Here is a 22,180-nt window from a genome sequence, read left to right on the forward strand (position 1 = left end):
TCAAATGTTTCTAGATGTTGACCTATACACAATTTCGAGTCATAAATAGTCATTGATATATTTTTTTTAAATACGTAGACTGACATGATCAGATTTGTACATGTAAAATATTCCTGGGAAAGAAGAACATGAGGGAAGTCAGTGTGGATTTAATAAAAAATGACAAAGAAAAAGTGAAAAAAAATAGAACAAACAAAAAATAAGCTACTAATATACCAGAAGTCAACCAAATTACAGAGTAGAAATCAATTGCTGAGATAGTAACAGGATGCACTTAACATGGGAGTTGACTGTATGCTTATGGCTTTACAAATAATTATGTGATGTTGCCAACTGAAGAGGTAAGAAGTGTGCTATATAAAATCAAGGCTCGACGAAGGATGGGTTTTCATTTGTAATTCTCACTCAGATTCACGTGTATATATCAGAAGCATAAATTGTTGAGGACAGTTGATTATGTGTGTTTTTCGCTAGGGCAAAGAGTTTTTGATAAATGATGAATCAATTTTGGAATGTCCGGCACATAGGTGAGTGATCCTTGTATTGGGCTGCAGAATTTTTTATTTCATAGTTTAGGATTGGCTCAGCATTTTTACTAGTTTTCCAATTGACGGTTATATTATAAAGGGGATGACAGATTCTTCAGAAAATGACAAACAATAGATCACAGGCAGTAGTAAAAGATGCCTTGACATTAGAGTGATAGATGGAATCAAACCAAATCAAAATAAAATGAATAGTGATAAAAGGAAAATAGCATGCATTCACCAAGTTACTCTGAGCATAGCTGCTTTCCAGAACCTTGATTCCGAAGTTGAGAGGCAGAATCCATTGAGGTTACTGTGAGCTCTCCAATGTCACCCACAAGGTCTCCTTGCAAAACAGCCAAAACTAGATGTCAGATGAGCTTAATTAAATTCTGAAGCTGCCTTCAAAGTCAGCAGGTCAACACCTGAAGAGGATTTAGCAGGAGTGATGACAATGCGCATATATAATTTTATGTTGTGAAATTTATATACATCCTTGAATATAAAAAGGCACATTTACATCTATTCGCTCTCTTGATACTGACAGTTATCTGTATCTAATTAGAATCCACGTTTAGCAGGAGAACTGGAGGGTAAAAAGTGGTGTGTGACTTTTCCAACATCGAATCAAATATAAATAGTGGGGGAGGAACTCTTCTTAACTCGGAACTTCTGATTGTTTTTCCTTCTGACTTGCATGAAGCGCATGCTTGAATTTGTCTCGGCATCACAGAATATGTGCCACAAATATTATAATTTAGATTGAGAAAACCATAACAATTAAAACTACAAAATTCCTATCAAAGATCCCAATAAAACACTTTTTTCTTTTTAGAATCATGATAATCTGTTTTCTCCTAAAATGTTGCACATATGCAGGAATATTGTAATCAGAATGCCCAGTGGAATTCAGCTCTCGTTAGACTCCTCAAGCAGAGAGCAATATAAACTAACACAGTGGAAATAAGGTCAGGGAGCATAATGAGCGAAACACCTTGCAAAGGGAAATAGGTGTGCAGCCTTGAAATCCTCAGTTTCGACAGTTTGGGGAAATGTGTTTATTTACTAGTTCAAATGGCTACCGTGCCGCTGTGGGCATGGGATTCAGAGGCAGAGAGTAATACAACTGGCTAGGTCATTTGCAGGCACACTGTACCAATGTGGTTAAATGTTGTCCATTTTCTAATCAGCAGCAGCCTTTTTCAATCAGGGACTTTTTAAAAGCTACCTCTTTTGACTCTTTCACCTCTTGATACATAAGGAAAGTCCCAGGTATAACAAATAAATATTGCAGTGCACTGTCCTGAGGAGCTGGCAGGTAACAACATGAAATTAATTTTGCGATTTTGAAAGTATGTTAAAGCAAGTTATAACTTCTTAATATTCTAACATTTCACTGAAAACAGTTGTATGCTTTCACATAATCGGATATCACAAGCACAGAAGATGCAGTGAAGGTTTAGTCTGTTTTCAAGACACAGTCTGAGGAAAGGACACAATGGTAGTTTATTTGATATGATATTATTACTGATAGGAATATTATGTTTTAGAGTCATACAAATTCTTCCCAATGAGATGAAAATGTATAAATGATAAAAGTCATTCAATGTGAGGAATGGGAAAAGATAGAACTTGAAATTATTGGAAATTTTGGAGTAGGAAAAAGAAAAGCATCAAGTTCTTAAGTATCATCATATGTGCAGAAACAGAAGAGGGCTGTGGGATTGTATCAAGGACCGCGAGGGGTGCACCCACACACTGAGACAATGGGGATGTTCTATTGGGAACTCACCAAGGCCAGCTGGCCTGGGTCTGGAAAAGCCTGGGATAAATCCGGACTCTCTGAACATAGCGGACAATGAGGACTACTGAGAACTCAAAAACAATGGCAATGGGTTTCTTTCTGATCCTACTGCACGCACTGGCTTTGTGGGAGCCTAGGCAGTTTGGATGCTCAACTTACTAGACCTGGATGGAGGTGGGGGTTCCTTGGACTTCCCATAGGACAGGGAACCCTGATTGCTTTTCGGGCTGGGGGGAGACTTAATTGGGGGAGGGGGAGGGAAATGGGAGGCGGTGGCGGGGAAGAGACAGAAATCTTTAATAAATAAATAAATTAATAAAAAAATTCAAAAAAAATAAATAAATAAACTAAAAAAAAAAGAATTGCACAGATTAAAGTCTTATTATTGGGAAGATTCTAAGGACAAATACATGGTGATGTCTTCTTCTATCGTATTTGCTATTAAACAGCTCATTCTGTTAAGACATTTCTGGCTGATTTATGTTACAAAATCTATATTGTAATGCAGACTAGCAGTAGAAAAACATTTATATTCTTAAGCATCTGATATCTATATACAAATAAGGATTCCAGAACATATGATTTCCCACTTTTCCTAATGCTAGCCTTCTCAGGGTGTAGTCACAATACCCGTGAAAGCTTATCTGAGAAGTATGCTGTATAAAGAGATATCAGATGGGCGCATGTTGAAAGAACATATAGTGCAGCAAGATCTGCAAATAGTGATATTGCTGGAATTTTGTGAAATAAGCAAATATGAGATGAGACATGTTTTCCATTAATGGAAATTCATCTTAATAAAAAAGTGAAAGTGCTTGATTTTATTACGTTCCATCAACACTCTTCTTAATTTTCTAAAACAATATTCTCTTAAGATTCCCATTAAAAATTCATATTAGATATTATCTTACAAAAAAAGAATACATGAATGGTATTAAAAGTTGCTTCTAAGTAGACACCCATACATTTTAGGTACTATTATTATTTATTTTGTAATTTCATTCCATAAAGTATTGTTCATCTGTGACATAGGAATGATATCAATCATACTGTAAGAGTGAATTTCTTTGCAAAAAATACTTTGAGAAATGGATTCATATGCATTTTACATTTTGAAAGTCTCAATTCTTTATTTGTAAATATCATCAGAGGGTTTTTTTCTTTTTTTTTTTTTTAGGTAAGTTTCAAGAAGTAGGACAGTTGCAGGAGATTAGAGACAGAAGTGAATGTCGTGATATAATTAGAGCTCACAAATATTTTCGGGAACTCTTCACCTCCCTTTCATCAGTTCCTGAAATAAGCAAGATAGTGTGAGTGTCTGCGATAAAAGAAGAACATGGGAAACCTGGGACTCATTTCTAGTACACAGCGTATCACCGCTCACTAGAGACACTTGCATTTCTTTCTTTGTTGCATCACTCAAGAAAGACATATTTGGGTGTGTTAGCTATCTACTGCTGAGAACGAGGAGCATCTATAAGTGTGGATAATGTACTGATGAGATTTTATTGGAGAAACCTAACTTTTCCTTTCCGTGCAGATGCCAAATGGAGGTAGCATTAATGATGGGAGCAAGTATCCAGTTTCCACTCACGCTAAGTTCAGGGACCCTATCTGACTTTGTAGTGATTGATTTAAATATATTTTTAAATATCATTTGTATTTTGCTTGTAAGTTTTGGTTTCTGACTTTATGGTTTAGTTGATTTATTTGTGTTTGTTTCTTATCTTTTTCAATTTTTTTAAAATTCTGTTTTTGTTTGTTTGCTATTTCCTAAAGAGGAAAAGAAGACAGGGACTGAAGTGGGCAGAGACATGGAGATGATCTGGGGAAATTTAGGGAGGAGAAAACAAAATAAGAATATATTTTATAAAATAATATTGTATAAAATTATATAAACTATTTAGAAAGTACAGCTTGTTAAAAATCAATGACATAAACACATTTGGATAAATAGTTATCATAATTTTACTTATTAGGAAAAAAACAAATATGATAAAATAAAAAGGAAAGAAAGCCATGACAGAAAGAGGGATCTTGTCCCTTTTCTACAAAGTAACTGAGTAAAGGCACCGTAATCGTAGAGGGACACAGTAGCTTTGAGCTTTTCTGAGTTATAAGAAAATTTTTAATTTGATTTTCATTTTCCATACTATAATGATAATGTCTTCCATATCTTGGTGACATCAAAGGCTTTTGAGATTCCAGTAAACTTGAATAATTTCTAAATGAGAAATCAAATCTTGCAAATATTATATGACTTGTATAATGTCACAAGTCTGTTAAGAAGTAAATTTATATCCAGAAACAAAGTACGTGCGAATCTGTCTGAGTTTTACTGTTGGAGAAGTTTTCTATTTCTATTATCATTTTACATGTTAAATGAAAAGAAGAGTTTTTGTTGTTGTTGTGAAAACAGACACGTTTATGTAAGGATAAAATAGCATATGACTGCATATTAAAAGAGTGTAATTAATTCAGTCAAATTTTCTTTTGTGTATCTATTTTTATTACTTTATAGATGTTACCAATCGAAATTCCCACTTCCTTCCCTCCTCCCACCTTCCCTCCCGTCCCCCTCAACACACCCTCTCCACCCATCTCCCTCCAGTCCAAAGTGAGGGGAAGGCACACTGCCCTGTGGAAAGTCCAAGGCCCTCCCCCCTACATCCAGGCTTAGGAAGGTATGCATCCCTATAGACTAGGATCCCAAATAGCCAGTACATGCAGTAGAGACAAATCCCAGTGCCATTATCATTGGCCCCTCAGTCTGCCCCAATTGTCAGCTACATTCAGAGAGTCCGGTTTGATTCCATACTCATTCATTCCCAGTCCAGCTGAAGTTGGTGAGCTCCCTTAGATCAGGCACACTGTCTCAGTGGGTGAACCAACCCCTTGTGGTCCTGACTTCATTGCTCATATTCTCACTCCTTCTGCTCTTCAATTGGACCTTGGGAGCTCAGTCCAGTGCCCCGATGTGGGTCTCTGTCTCTGTCTCCATCGTCGCTGGAAGAAGGTTCTATGGTGATATTCAAGGTAGTCATCAGTCTGACTATGGGGCAAGGCCAGTTCAGGCATCCTCTCCTCCACTGCCCAGGGTGCTAGCTGGGGTCATCCCAGTCGAGTTTTGGGAACCCCTCTAGAGCCAAGCCTCTTGCCAACTCCAAAATGGCTCCCTCAATTAAGATATCCCCTTCCCTGCTCTCATATCCATCCTTCCTCCATCTCAACCGTTCCATTCCCTCAAGCTCTCCCCAACACTCCCCTTTCCCTCTCTTTCTCCCTTCTATTTTCATTTACCCTACCCCCTACCCCCATGCTCCCAACTTTTCCCTGCCAATCTTGTCTGCTTTCAATTTCCAGGAGGATCTATATTTTTTTCTTTGGGTTCACCTTATTACTTAACTTCTCTAGGATCATGAAGTATAAACTCAATGTCCTTTGTTTATGGCTAGAATCCATTAATGAGTGAGTACATACCAGATTCATATTTTTGGGTCTGGTTATCTCATTCAGGATAGTGTTTTCTACTTCCATCCATTTGCATGTAAAATTCAAGATGTCATCGGTTTTTACCGCTGAGTAGAAAGTCATTTCCAAAGATAGTATTTTTGTTTATATTTGTGAGAGTTCAGGAGAAATTCAAATTCTATCATTGGTCTCATGCACACATCATATAAATGCAACAAGAAAAATTAAACTGAGTATTTTATGTTTTTTGACAAATCTGGTTGCTTAGTGATTCCACTTAGAACAAAAAACTTTTGTCTTCTCTTAAAAACAAAATACTCAAAAACACAACTACATTTACAAAAGTGAAAACTAATACTATAATAATTCTGAAAACAATATAATATAGCTCCTTAAATGACAAAATAATTAAAAGTCAATAAATTTAAATTTGGAAAACTGTTGATGAGAAAGGGCTTTCAGCAGGAAGAGGAAAACTCCCTATATAAGACCTCCCAATGCCACAATGGCTAAAGACCCAGCCAGCATATAGCACATTCTTTCTCTGTTGACCAGTGTGCAAAAATCAGGATTGCATTATCTGTATTGTTCAAAATCCTACCATTCCACAATTATTTTAAGGGCCATCAATGAGCTTCCTTGTCCATACTTTTGCAAGCAATATAATAAGTTTAACTAGTTCCTGAGATGTAAATTTCTTTAACTTAGCAGAATAATGCCAGAGGTAAAAGATTTTTATTAAAAATCATCATGCTGAAGCAGGGATTATGTTGTCTTAAAATATTTCAGTCTCTCTAAGGATCTACATGTAGTGACACCTCATTTACTTGGTGCTCTGCTAATGAAGCACCATTGTAATGGTCAGCTTACTTTAGAAAAGGAAAAGGGGGTGGGATTGCACATCCTTTCTAGGAACCATGTATCATGGGGAGACAGTGGCTGAAGGGAATCTGAGGAGTCCTACATTTCAGTCCTGTTGTAAAAACAGGAATACAACACTCCGGCACTCACTTAGAAACTAAATAGGTCAGAACAGGCTTCTAGGCACTTAGCTAATGGGCAAGCCTAATTTTCATAGCTTCAGTAACTAGAGAGCCTCCTAAAGAGAGATGGATCTCTCCGGATGGCAAGAGATCCAAATAAAAAGCTTTGTTTCGGACCTCTAGAATTTTGTTTCTTTGTTAAATCAGAGACATAAATAATCAATTCACTTTATCTTGGCTAATATTTCTGTTTAAATATTCCTATCACTTTCAGCTCAGAGTTATATATTACAAACAACATAATAAACCTTAAAGTTTTTTTTTTATTTCATAATGTTCATAGCAGAAGCATTCCTTCCAGAAATAATAGATAGTTTATAATAAATAAGTTTGTGTAAAGTAAAAAATAATGCATCTGGAATCTGGCTTGATTTTGAATATATGTTTTTTTCAATAATAAGAAATATAAATTGGTTAATGAAAGTTTATGGTTTACACTTGTTTCCATATAGAACAGTTAGGATAAAAATGCCAGGACTGGCAAGATGTCTCAGTGGAAAAATGCACGAGCCACCAATCCTGAAAAACTGAGATCATTTCCTCCACAATATGAAAGGACAAGACTAATTTCCTCAAGCTGTCTTATGACTTATACACACATACTGTGGCCTCCAAATATGCACACACAAACAATAAATGTACTCAAATGAATTGTAACATTTATTGATGTATGTCTATGTGAGTGTATACAATTATTTGTGTGCACTTCTTCAGAGGCAAATGAGATCATCAGACTCAGTGCAGTTTGAGTTACAGGCAACCTTAAGTTGTTTCTAGAAAATAAATTCTTATTCTCTACAATAGCAAGAAATGTCCTTAACTATATAGCAATTCCTCCAGCCATGAGGATAATTTCTAAATATGTACTTACTGTGTTAATGAGGCACCCCTATAAAGTATTTGAGGAAAACTCGCAAGACTTTTCCTTTTTATTTTTATCTATTTAACATAAATTTCAAAATATATAATAAAATAAATGGTGGCTTCATTTGTATCAAGTGATGGTATATACACTATGCTTTTGGGCTATCCTGCTATAGTGCCCTAATCAGGACCCCAAGAAGTACCCACAATGATCTTCTCTTAAAACATGGCTGGAACTGGGAAGTTGGTTGGAGATTTGCTCTTATGGCAATGCCAGAAACCAAAGTTGAATTTACAAATGAAGACTATTTAAATGGAATTTGATGCAGTCACACTTGTTCTAAACTTGGTCTAGGTTTTCAGCACTGCAAAATGAAACATGTATAGACACATTGTTATTTTTTTTTATCCTGGGAAGAGGAATACAGTGGTTGTACATTAATATTCTAATAAGGATACTATAGTTACTTAGAAATAAAATATTCTCTGCAAGCTCACATGTGTGAACGCATGGTTCTCCAGTTTGTAGCCTTAATTTTGAAAACTTTATAACCTTTGTAATATAGGGCTACTTGGCAGAGATGGGTCACTGGGGATGAGCCTAAAATTTATACCAGCTTCTGTACCAGCTCTGATCTCAATTTTCTGATTCTGCATCCATGGCTATGATATAACCAATCTTCTGGTTCACCCTGTGCCGTCAAGAAGCTATGACTAGAAAGCTAGTATCAGCAAATGGGATCATTGTTATAAACCTTATGATTCAATCTGTAGTGGTACGGGAGAATTGTCTGTATTATGTCAGTCATGTTTTAAATAAATGCTCATTGGCCACACAAAAAGTGTAGGCTAAAAAAACAGAAAGTAAAAATGATACAATGAGAACAGAACTATGAGAAGGAGGAAGTTGATTCCTCCCACTCCTGCCTAGACCACCAAAGCAGCAGAATGTGATATGCCCCAATAAAAAAGACACATGGCTAACATAGATCAAAATAATGGATTAATATAAGCTACAAGAGCTAATATGTAGCCTGAGCTAATGGGCCAATCAGCTTTATAACTTATAGAGATCTCTGTGTGATTTTCTTTTGTGGCTTGCTGGCTGTGGGGTACCAGGTGGGACAGAAACCCCAACAAGCCAGCCCCCTCATTTTTACACTGTAGACCTTCAAAATTGTTTACAGGAGAAATAGAAGCATTTAGATCTGTGGATTAACAATGTCCTAGATGGTTGTAAGCAGAGATTAATGAACTATTCTAGTGGATTGTAGAAGACTGCAAAGGCAAGAGAATTGCTGACAAAAAAAGACTTTTTATGCCATTTCAGATGGGTCTTACCTCCAGTGAAAACTGAACTCCAGGCCATTTTCTGTTGTGTTCTGGTGTAGAATTTAATTATATTTTAACAATCTCCTGAAATTTTGAGGAAAGCTAAATAAAGCAGTAACAGAATAATTTGACAAAGATGATTTCTTGACATCCTGGGTATTCCATTTAATGACAGGTTCCTTTAGTTGGGGTTAGGATGATGTTTCAGGTAATAGAATAAGGGAGAAAAAAAAAAGATGTGAAAACGTGAAGTTTGGTAACACAAGAATGTGACAGCAAAACAGATTGGAGAAGACAAAGTTTTTATAGCAGTTAAAGAGGTTAGCAGCTTTCAAATGTAATAGCACGCCTTACACTTCTACAGTATGTTTAAGAGAAATCTGTGTCCCTTGAAAGATCCATTATATAACAATGCAAATCATGGTTTTTTTCCCTTTAAAAAGAGAATACTTGAGATTTCTCAACCTTCAGGGACCCTGTTCTAATGGGACTGTCTAAGATCATTTTCCCCCAAATTCAGCTAGGCAGTCATAAGAGGATGTTATGCCAGCCCCAGGTTACATTTCCACTCAACACAAAAATATTGTATCATCCATGTGGTCATAATTTTTTAGCTATGAGAAGTGCCAGAGGTATAGAATTATGAGAGTTTGACTAAAAGTTTAGAGAGCGAAACACAATAAAACAAAAACACTCTTCAAGTACGTCATAGATTTAGAAAATGTGTAGTAAACCAGAATCCTTGTCTATGCAGTTTCGGGAATGGTGAACATCTGCTCTGGAAAGCTGAAAGAAAAGATTGAAAGTGGTGCAAGGGAAAGTCCATATGCGTTCCATGAATCATGCCTGTTGCCAAGGAAGGTATAGAAGACTTTGGGGACTCGGTTATTGTAACCACATGCTTTGGAAGCTGGGCCAAGATTTTGAGCATTTAACATCAGGTTTGAGTGTTGCTTTAGTCCACCCCTTTCTTATTACCCTATTATTTGGAATAGTTAACTATTCTCTTTTTTTGCAGTGTCTTGAAAGTATGCATTAACTGCAGATTTTGCTAGAACTCACTGTTGTAATTAGGAGCGGCGGGGCTGCATCCCCTGCACCCCGATGCCCGAACGACTAGCTTTACCTGAAATAATTACACGGAAACTGTATTCTTTTAAACACCGCTTGGCCCATTTCTATCTAGTCTCTTCTAGGCTAGCTCTCGCACCTGGACTAGCCCATTTCTAATAATCTGCTGTAGCCCACGAGCTGGCTTACCAGGAATGATCTTAACCTGCTTCTGTCTGGAGTGGAAGAATCATGGCGACTCCCTGACTCAGCTTCTTTCTCCCAGCCTTCTGTTCTGTTTTCTCCACCCACCTAAGGGTGGGCCTATCGAATGGGCCTAGCAGTTTCTTTATTGCTTAACCAATGAAATCAACAGAGTGATATATGACACTCCCACATCAACTCACAGTGAAAAAGAGTATTTCCTTACAACCCAGGAGACTTTGAACTTTTAAATAGTATCCAGGGTGGCTAGACTATGGACTGTATGAAAGTTGGACAGAATAATTTTTTGCATTATGAAAGTCCATGACTTTGTGGAGGCCAATGGAGCAATGCTGTAATTTGAATGTGAAATGTCTCCCACAAGTTCATGTGTTGAATGTCTTGACCTTCTCTTCAGCTATGACACTGTCTGAAAGTTGTGAAACCATTAGAACGGGAGCCTGGATGGCAAAGCTGGGTCCCTAACGCTGCAAATCATGATGATTTATGCTTCTGCCCTGATTATTTTGTTTCCCAGTCTTTAGCCTATAACTGAAGCAAAGCACAACAGAAGTCTTCACATGGTGATGACAGAAGGAGGCGGTGAATAAATCCATAGACTTTTCATTCTCATACACTTATCCATAATGACTTCTCATCCATTGTAACACTATTAAGTTAGTGGAGAAATGATAATGCCTTCAGCAAACAAATAACCTTCCCATAAAAACTGTAGAAAAAAAATGAAAGCAGTATGAAACTATGTTGCAGAAATTCCCAGGAATAATGTTGACATTAATTCTGTCAATGGTGGCTGAGTTTTCATATATTTCCTGAAGCTGTGTCTTAGCCTAGGCAAGAGAATATGGCAGACATGATGTTTGACACTTTCTTTATTTGCATCCTCATCTTATTTGCTTCATTCCCTTTATTTTCAATTTCAAATAAAACTGAGAAGGTGGTAGTTTTGTCCATCAAAGCCAATATAATAAAGTTGCTTTGCTAGTAAAATGATTTTTGTTTATGTGTTTCATAAACACATACTTCTTAAAGAGCATTAAATATATCAGTGAGATGTAAAGGAAAGTTATTATTCATTTTACATATCGTTATAATGTTCTTGCCCACAAAATGTCGGATTTCTATTTCAACAAATGTTACTTCTGGTTAACATTAGAAAAGTCTTGTACATCTATTATCTAGAAGTTTTAAAAAACCTTTTGGTGTAGGCTGTTCTTATAATAGAACACACAACGTTCTACCATTTATCAAAGGTACATAAATATTCAAAAAAGTGTCCATTTTATGTTTAAAGTACTGTACTACATAATGAAAACAAAATAAATAACTGATGACAAAAATACATATTTTTATTATTTTAAAATGAAAAATTACTATTTATACCTTTCACTAAATTTTCTTAAACATGAGATATTTTGTCAATATGTAGACTATATTAATGAATATGGGCATACTGTTTTTCTTAAATACCACACTGATAGTGAATAAAAGACAGGTTCACCAAAACAGGCTATATTATGTATATTAGTAATTCAATTATATGAGAGCAAATAATAAAGGCCCCCAAGGGAGGGGACTAGTTTAGCAGTTCAGAACTTATAAGGTATAGTTGCCGCCATGACAAGGAAATCTTCAGGGGATAAGGAGGGTTTGATAAAGTGCCCTGCTAATTGGCTAAATGCAATCATAGATAAACAATAAACAACCATTAAAAAGACAACTTTGTAACCACTAATTTTGTTGACTTGACAACTTTCATCATTAAAATTACCTTTGTGGGAGCCTAGGCAGGTTGGATGCTCAACTTACTAGACCTGGATGGAGGTGGGGGTTCCTTGGACTTCCCACAGGACAGGGAACCCTGATTGCTTTTCGGGCTGGGGGGAGACTTAATTGGGGGAGGGGGAGGGAAATGGGAGGCGGTGGCGGGGAAGAGACAGAAATCTTTAATAAATAAATAAATTAAAAAAAATAAAAAAAAAATAAAATGGGGTGATTTAAAAAAAAAAATTACCACTATAGATTTAAAAGTTGGGAAAGGGTACTTCAAGCAAGGGGAAGTATGATATAATATTTAATTTCTGAAAAAGTAGATTCCAATGCAAAATTAATAAGAAGACACATTGAAGGTGATTTCAAATTCATTAAATGGTCATTCACCAAGGGAACATTACAAATTCTAAACAAAGATACACCAAACACATGTTCACACAATTTTAAAACATGATGTCATTGTATCCAAAATAACAGATTAACCTCTAAATAGACATCATAGAAATGATTTCAAGACTATAGGGATAAAGCATATAATACAAAGAGGAAATATGGGTATAACATAATAGAAATAATTCACTGGGATGAGATGAGAAAAGGCAGGTCAAAAAAACAATTAACATTAAAGACATTTTAAAATTCCTTAAAGACATTCAAGACTGCAGAAGCTCCCTAAAATATAAATATATACAGATAAGGTGGTTTAAATAGAGTTACCCTGTAATGAAACCACAGTGATTCTTTAAAACACCGCAGGCTATCTTATAAAAATCCCATTTATAGGCATAGGTTGTTTTATTTTGAGTTGTCAATGAAGTTCCATAAACCCCCAAACACTATAGTGTTTGCTAAAGCTACTTACTGAGCAGAAATTGAGTTAAACCCTACAGGTGAAAATTCTTCATACTTGTGGTGCCAGAAATAGAGAAATGAGGCTGTTACCCACCTGGAAGCTTCATACTTTTTAGTTAGTTCTCACAGTGCTGTAAGTTTTTATGCAGCTAACTACTTTAGGTTCATATTTAAAGCTCACACCACAAATAGTAACATATGTCTGATAGCCAATAATAAAAAAAAATTGGTTGGTATCCAACCAACAAACAATCAAATAACCACCACCACCAACAACAGAAACCATGGCTGTCTAGTTGATAGGCCCCAGAATAGAACCTAATATCATTATACTGTTAAATAGGCAGAGTAATAAACTGACTTCTAAGGTCTTATCTCCAAAAACTTAGATTAGTGAAACTCTAAATCAACATCAATGAGAGGCTTTTAAAAAAATGTTTTAGTACATAAAAAGCTAGTTTATTATGTTCAAATTTTGGAAATTATCTTCCCTTAGCAATGTCATGTTAGAAACACAAACAGGCGGGAAAGTGTATGAAAAAATAAGTGGTAATAGTCTTGGTGGTTATTAGTGGGTGATTAAAAGATGGATCAGATTATTGTATTTTAAGGCTTTCAACATTAAAAAAATTACCTAAAATATATGCCTATCAATTTTTTTATAATAAAAATAAGGCTAGTTTCTTCATCTTGCACTTCTGAAAATCGATTTTGTCAGTGAAACAATGGGCATGTTTTGTGAAATAGCTTCAAATACCTTGACATATGATAGAAGCTGTAAAATTAATTTTTATATTAAATGAAATATAAACATTTAGAAATTTTTAAAAGTAAAACTTGTCCATAATTCAAAATTTATTTTGAACGTATTCATTTACAAATCTGAGAACAGAATGGTTAAAGTGAGCCTTACAAATACACCTACTAGTGCCTCTTCTGTGTCAAGACCTTACAGTATCCTAACATCTTTAGCCTTTTTTCCATAGCTAACACCTTTCATCAAGAAGTCTTCTCAATATAGTAGATTGAGATCATCACAGAAAACCATAACTAGTCCTGTATCATTGGCTAAGGCTAAGGGAACAATGTTTTAAAGGAGCTGAAAAACAAGTATAACAACCAGAATACCAAAAGTGATTCCTGTGAACCAATATCTTATAGAATGGCTGTATAGAAGACATTAAAAATGACAATATCCATAAGCATGCTAATGTGGGATGGAAAATTTCATGGGATTCTATCCTGCCCCTAGTCAAAGAACTACAGGTAACCAACAACTCTGTGAGAAGGAGGATTAGATTCTTGCAGGGATGAGTTCTTTATTGTTAGTTTATTCAATAAAGAGTGTTCAGCCTTGAAACCATCAATATGCAAGCAGGAAAAGTAAACTCAATGGCTAAATTTATATAATTGTGCAAACTTACACATGCATATGAAAGTTGCAGGGACATAGGAGGGATTGGAGGAAGGGTATCTGGAACAAGCTGAATGGAAGATAGAGAGAGCAAAAAGTGATAGAATTCTATTTCAATTAAAAGTACTTTAAAAAAAATTAAAAGTCAAGACAGTAAAATTACTAAATATATTGTTTGCCACTTCAGGACCCAAATTTAACATGAATTTTATTCTTTAACAAATTATTTTTATGTTATCTTTATTTGCTGTGGTTTCCATAATCTCACCTACTATAAAAATGCATCTAGGACTTTTACTTTGCCCTTTAAGTTGAAGGTATGCAACTTTCTGAAAATGTTCAACTATCTGCTATAACTGGTGACCTAATTTCATATGGATGTATACTTTTAAGCCAAGGTAATTCTGTGTCAGAATATTAATTTTATTTTTTCCTGTTTCCCAGGACAATCTATTTTAAGCTAAATAGTATGAATTTCTAGGACTCATCACAAAATGAGTATTAATTCAGACAGAAAATATATATATATACACACACACACATATGTGTATATATATATATATACACACACACATGCTGAAGCAGAAAATATACATATGGCTTAATGTTATCATTGAAGAAAGCAGAAAAATTATTGTTCAACATTACTTCATATTTTATAAAGATTTATTTCTTATTATGTCTACAGTATTCTGCCTGTTTGTCTCCATCTGAAGGACGGGTGAGGGCACCAGATCTCACTATAGATGTTTGTAAGCCACCATATGACTGAGAATTGAACTAGGAATCTCTGGAAGAGTGACCAGTGCTCTTAACCACTGAATCATCTCTCTATACCAAGCATTAGCTCATTTAATATTATGAATAACTTTCTCAAAGAGAGACTATTGTAATATTTATGAATAAAATCATAAATTGTATGCCAAGACTCAGAGATACCATTTCTCCTCCGGTCTCAAAATTAAGAACAAGATTTAGATAAAATTAGCATACTCAGTGTTTGATTCTTGACACAACTGTAGGAAAGACAGAATAGCAATATAGGAATTAAGCAAAGTGATCATAATTAAAGAAAAAACACAGAGTTTTCATTTTGTGAGCAAAACAGACAGCCACAGAATTCTGTAAGGGTTTCTCCAGGTGATGTGCTTTCATCAACATCTCAACTAGAATCTTTGCACATTGACTTCTCTCTTATATTTTAGATTTCTGTTTTTCCCAAATATATTAATCTTACATGAAATTAATCGTGCATGTTAAAGGTAAAAAGCAGCAAACACAATTCTTCTCAGTCACTCATAGTGCATACATATTTGTTGTAAATTATTATATTAGGAAACACCATATAACTGTATTCTGTGCCTTGTCTGTTGAAAACCAGCTTTAACAAGGATACCACTTACCAGGGGAGGAACATGGGGATTAGAAAAATAAGTAAAGAGAATGAAGATGTGAATGAAAATAATAAAACAGAAACTTAGGATAGTACTGGGAGGGAGTTCCAGTGAGTACTGAAATCACCCCCATTTAATTTCCATTTTCTTAAAATACCCCGACACCAAAAGGTAGGAATAAGATAAAAAAAAAAAAACTACATTAACATGATACAAGGAAATAAAACAGACCAGGTGAAGACTGTGGATTATATTCTTAGTTAAACATTCTGTTGCTAGAACAACAAACAAAACCAGTAATGCTCACACCCTAGACCAAAACATTCTGTAGGCAAACCACTCCCTAGGTGGAATCCATTGTTAGTAACCTAAAGAAGTAGGAAATTTGTTTTATCCTTAGACTTTTGTTTAAGGTAGGAACAATTGTACTTCTCAAGACCTGAAATACAAGGTCTGGGTATTAGCCACTCCTGTCGACAATAACCTTGAGAGAGCAGAATGTTTTGCTCTAAATCAAGGTGGGAAGTTCCTTTGAGGAATAAACAAACAAAAACCTTGAAGGAACAGGATAAATGGAGACTGCTTGTTGGTTTTCTGACTATCCAGACCTGGATAATCACACAGAAACTATATTAATTATAACACTATTTGATTAATGACTCAGGCATATTCCTAGATAGCTCTTACTTGTTAATTCAACCCATTTCTATTAATCTGTGTATTGCCATGATGTTGTGGCTTACTGGTAAGGTTCTGTTTTTCTCCTTGGCAGCTACATGGCATCTCTCTGACTTTGCCTACTCTTTCTTTATATTTGTTTGGATTTCCTGCCCTTCCTTAGACTGGAACAGATTCTTTATTATTCAATGGTAATAAAACATATTCACGGCATACAGAGGGGAATCCCACATCAGAACAGAAGTAAGTTCCAACTTTCAGACCTTTGGTCAGGATGGAGTGTGTTTACCTCCATGGACCATCTCACTGTACAAAACACCAAGCAACTACATGCTAGATCAGATCAAATATTGGTTGCCTTTTAATTTCTTGAAGAAAACAGCTATTCAGAAATAATAGATACAGATCAATTTCGTAAACAATTTTTATAACTGACAGAGGCTTGACTGCTTTATTTTTTGGCCGAAATTTACTGATTTGGTTAAATATTCTCTGAAAATTCATCTCAAGCTATTATAATATGTATGTTATTGAAAAAACATGAATGTGAACAAGAATATTAAATGTCAATGTATTATAAATTTTAATACACTTCTATGAATAGATATACATGCATTCTGTACTTTTAAAATAGATTATGTTTTCTTGCTTAAAGTTATTAGACTATTATGCATGCACATTTAACTAAATTAGTATTTAAAGATAGAACAAACTGAGTACAAAAATTGAATTAAACTAAAATATCATGCTACGTTTTATGCTGGATGGTTGTAATTGATCAAATATGCAAATGCAAATCAATAAATATATCTTTTATGAAAAGTGGACCAAATATAATACACTAAATAATATAATAAGTCTTTAGAATTGATAAGAATTTTGAGTTCAACTACTCAATATATATATATATATATATATATATATATATATATATATCAGGTTTTATAGATGGTGATTCAGTGAAATGGCTAAAATCCAATGGTTTTTACATTTGGGTTGTGTACTTTTGCATACTTAAAAGCTTTATGATTAGAACGAACTGTCAATAAATATTAATTCTAATTGGCTTGGATTGCTAATCTGAACAGTATCCTCAAATCTGGATGTTGTTATGATACTTTCTACATGACTCTGTACTGTTTCAGAGTTACTGAAGTGAAACTGTGTACACTTTCAAGTGTATGCTTCATGTGTACCCTCCTTGGTACTTCTCAAAGAGTATAGACTCCCAGGAAGACTTCTGTACTTGGAACTCTGTTCCATCACTTTAGATGCTGAGATCTTTAACTCTGGTCCTAGTTTTTAATCTTTTCTCTACTCTAGGAAGGTGAGGTATATGAGGAAGATATCTTATTTGTGCCAAAGTATGACTTGTGTACGGTCATGCCTGAAATACAGCCAGACTGGTGTGGGAAGTCCTTCTGTCTATGTGTTACTTTATTGGTTAATGAATAAAGAATCTGCATTGGCCTGTACAGGGCAGAATAGAAGTAGGTCGGGGCGGAGGGGAGTCGTGTATGATACTGAATGTTTGGAGAAAGCAGGCAGAGTCAGGAGAAGCCATGTAGCCACCATTGGAAACAGACCAGAACCTTGCTGGTAACCACAGACGCGTGATGATACACAGATTAATGGAGATCGGTTAAATTAAGATATAAGAGATAGCCAATAAGAAGCTATAGCTAATAGGCCAAGCAGTGATTTAATTAATACAGTTGTTTTGTGGTTATTTTGAGTTTGGGTGGCTGAGAAATGAATGAGCAACCTCCTCCCTACACCAGCCCATTGGTGAATCAACCTGAAAATAATATTGTGACACCTGTGATCCCGAGTTCAAAATCTAGCTATGATGCACAGGGTATTGTTTAAACATTGTAATAGGATACTTTTGGTGAGGAACATTGGAGCTTCCATATATCTTGCAGATTTGTATAACAGTACTTTGCTGTATGAAGAATATAACTTCTCATCTGTTCTAAAATTTTATATTATGCAAAGGCTCCATAATATAGCATATGTTGCTTTGTATGTTCCTCCATACTATTCTAAATCTTGATAGCCAATGAAGCCAACAATTGAAGATTTGGAGGCAGATGGGAATGCCATTAAAGCAAAAAAGAAATGTATTGAGTGAGAGCTAAAATTACATTTATTTTATATTCAAAATGTTGTAAAATTACCAATCAGAATTAAGTCAGGGCCATTATTCTTAAAACAATAAATTATGTAGAAGTTTTTTATAATATCTTTCCATTTGTTTTTGTAATACCATATGAACACATCAGTAGAGATAAAGAATACTTCTCAGGTGAAAGCAATTTTAAAGTTTACTATGATCTAAATGCAAAACTCTTTGCAGAGCTACAGAAAGAAAACAGGTAGGAAGTATGTTGTTAAATGTATATGCACTCGTTGTGTATCTTAATATTTTACCTTCCTGTAATTTTCTTTGGGAAAAATGAGACATCACAATCTTTCTAGTGCTTTAATTGTGCCTATAATTTCCTTGAATATGGCTCTTTTATGCTCACAACAATATTCTCCTCTCTCAATGGTCTTCATTAATATAAAAAGTTGTCAGAATATTTGAGGTAATGAATTATTAGGAATCAATTTTCAGTGTGTCTTTTAGAAAAAAATTTGGGCAAAAGTTGCTTGATCTGAGCCTACAGATTCAACCTTTTTCTGGCAAACCAACGAGAAGCATCCTGGACTTCGAATACAAGTAGAAACAAATAGGACAATAAGGTAAGCCCAGATATTTGAAATTTTTATTTTATTTTTCCTACTAAAAAGAAACAACAGTTTTCACATTTTGATTGACTCATTGTGATGGTTTGAAAACTAAAAATTACTGTTAAAAATTGAGGGTTTTTTTTTAAATTTGCCATACACTGCAGAAGCATTATTCCATACCTTGTACCTTGCAGGCTTTCTCTGCCACACAATTATTAGAACAAAAAAGGAAAAAAAAACTTTGATCTGTAAACAGGATTAATATGAAATAGCTGCTATCATGCATAGCAAGAAGAATAAGGACTTGCATTGAGGGAACAACGGCACATGGATAGGTTCCTGTGCTAGATAGTATAGAAAATAGTTCATTCAATGTGGAGGGGACTTGAATACTCAGAGAAGGACAGTTTGAATTGCTTTGTGCTACAAATCTGCATTCTGTGTGAGAGGAATGACAGCTACTGTTAAAGGGTGGTTGACACAGAACAAAATGGGGTTCCGGGGTTTTAGGAAGTGATTCGTGACCTTTATTTTTCTCTTTCCAGAAAAGGTAATATGGCAGTAGGGACAGAACCATCTACTGGGGGCTAAAGCTGTAAAACAGCAGATGCAGGGTGTGATATTATACTCAGGAGAGACATGAAAAAAGTGTGTCACAGGCAGGAGCGTAAGGTCAGTGGCTACTGTGCTTTTGGGAAAACTTTTCGTAGCAATTAAGCTAGAATTAGCTCTATTCTTGCCAAAAGCCACAACTCTGTGTGGTGTTATTAAAGAAAGCTACCTGACTAATCAACTAAGTAACATGCAGCCAAGATTCTGGTGCCTCAAGTAGGTTGAACCAAGTAATCAGTGAATGTCTATAATGGGATCTGCATGAGGCCTCATTTGGTCAGCGTGGTTCTCAAGGAGCAACTCCTGTGAGCAAGAAGGAAGGAAAGCGGAATTAGGCTGTTTTGCTTGGTTGCTGGCTTACGTCCATGGCCATTCACATTGTGGTTACATTTTGGTTTGTCTGTATGTTTTCTCTTCTTTCTTTTTAGTGTTTGCATTTGGGGTGACAAAAATCAATATTTATGTTTCAGTACAAAATATTTTTGTTTTGTTTCCTAATATTGTACCATATGTTTTCACTGATTTTGGTTCTAGCCTTACACCCGGAAGACATAGATTTCTTCAAGATATATCAATGGGCTGTAACTGAATAAGGGGAAATAGAAATTAAAACTTGTCGGTACAAATGAGTGGAATCAACAATCTAAGCATTCTTGTGCTATCTGTCATCAATAAAAATGTGAAGTCAGAAAGCAAGCCTAGAGGCCACATTACAGTCCCCAGTATAGTTCACATACAGCCTTGACCTCAGTTAACTACAGTATGATTGAATGTCTCTTTAAATTAGCCAATTATGATTTAACTTCTGCCACATTTTACGAATTATATATGGCCTATACATGAATAATGTATGGTCTGTCCTTGTCCTCTCAATTTGAGTAGAGTGTTATTTTAGTCTCTCAGAGAACTAAAGCAGGCAATATTGAATGGCTGGATAGTGTGTTTAGGGAAGTTGGTAAAGAGAACAAACAAGAAGAGGGCACCGAGAGAGGTAAAATAAAATACTGCGATAGTTCACCTATAAGCTGAACTATCAGTTGATGTTAATGGTGTCAATAAAGAAGCCATTTCATAATATATATATACATATATATATATACATATATAATACAAATGTACATAGAAAAATATAGACTATAGATTATTTTTACAGATTAAGCACAGTATTGAATTTAGGAAATGAACTATAGTCATCTACAAAAGAACTTTTTGCGTAATTACATTTATGCACTATTGTGCAAGTTAATTGATGCAACAATCATGTTAAATCATTCTCATGGATTCCAGGTTTTAAAGGTTACATTGCACTTAATGTTACAGTCACATAGAGCCAATGGCTGGCTACAGAATTCTGGTCATAGGGCTCTGTAAAATAGGCGGCACTGAGCAATATATTTTAAAGGGCTGTTTTGCCCCTTGGCTACCACCAGAGGGCTCAGCAGGAACTGTTCTTTCAACAGCTCCTGGAGTTACTGAACTATCAAGTTTAAAGTGGTTTTGCCACAAAAAAAGTCTAAGGAAAGGTGAGAGACAGAGGTGCCTTAAAATAGGATGCTACCAGAAGCCATATCTAGAAAGCTGTTATAGAAGAAAACCAGCACCTCTGAAAGTTCCCCAGTCAACAGCTGCTTCAAGTCAAACATGTAACTCCCGTGCAGGCTCAGTAAGATCTGAGATGCTACATCTGAGCAAGGGAAGAAATGACCATTTGATGTGTAGATCTGGCCTGTGTATGTCATTATCCTAAGACATAGCCATCAAAATATTTTGAGAGGGCTGAAGTGTGGAAGCCTCACTGTGTGTCTTAACGTCTTGTAGGAAAAACTAAAATACACAAAAAGTTTCAGGAGAAAACAGGCATGTGGGCATGTAAAGATGATCAAGAAGGCTGTGTTTAGCTATCTTTGAACAAATTCTGTTCAAGTATGAATCAAGAAGAAGAAATCATAGTTCATTGTGCTGTTTTAGATATGCAATGAGAATATAATTTTAAGGCCTATGATGTATGTGATAAATAGTCTCCCACAATGTCTCAATGTCATTCTCCAGGGTCAGTGTTACCACTATTTTACATGAAATGGGACTTTGGTGTGTTATTAAATAAATGATCTTCAGACGAGGTACATATCCCAGATTATAAACGGGAGAAACATTCATTGCCTAGAATTTCTAAAAGACTATGGAACAAAATTGAATAAGAGGAAATATTTTCTTATAACAAACGTTGCCATCAAATGTTTCAAAGACAGAACAAAGGACCATGGACCCTAGAAATATCGAGGAGAATGATTTGGTTATGCTACTTGCAAAAAGAAAGTGGTTTTGTGCCTCTTTATTTTATCTCTGCAAGATTCATTTTGAAATTTGAGAAACAAGTCATTTAAGATTTAAAACGCAGATTCTTT

The sequence above is a fragment of the Microtus pennsylvanicus genome, chromosome 12 (assembly GCF_037038515.1).
Source record: "Microtus pennsylvanicus isolate mMicPen1 chromosome 12, mMicPen1.hap1, whole genome shotgun sequence".
In the NCBI taxonomy this organism is placed as follows: Eukaryota; Metazoa; Chordata; class Mammalia; order Rodentia; family Cricetidae; genus Microtus; species Microtus pennsylvanicus.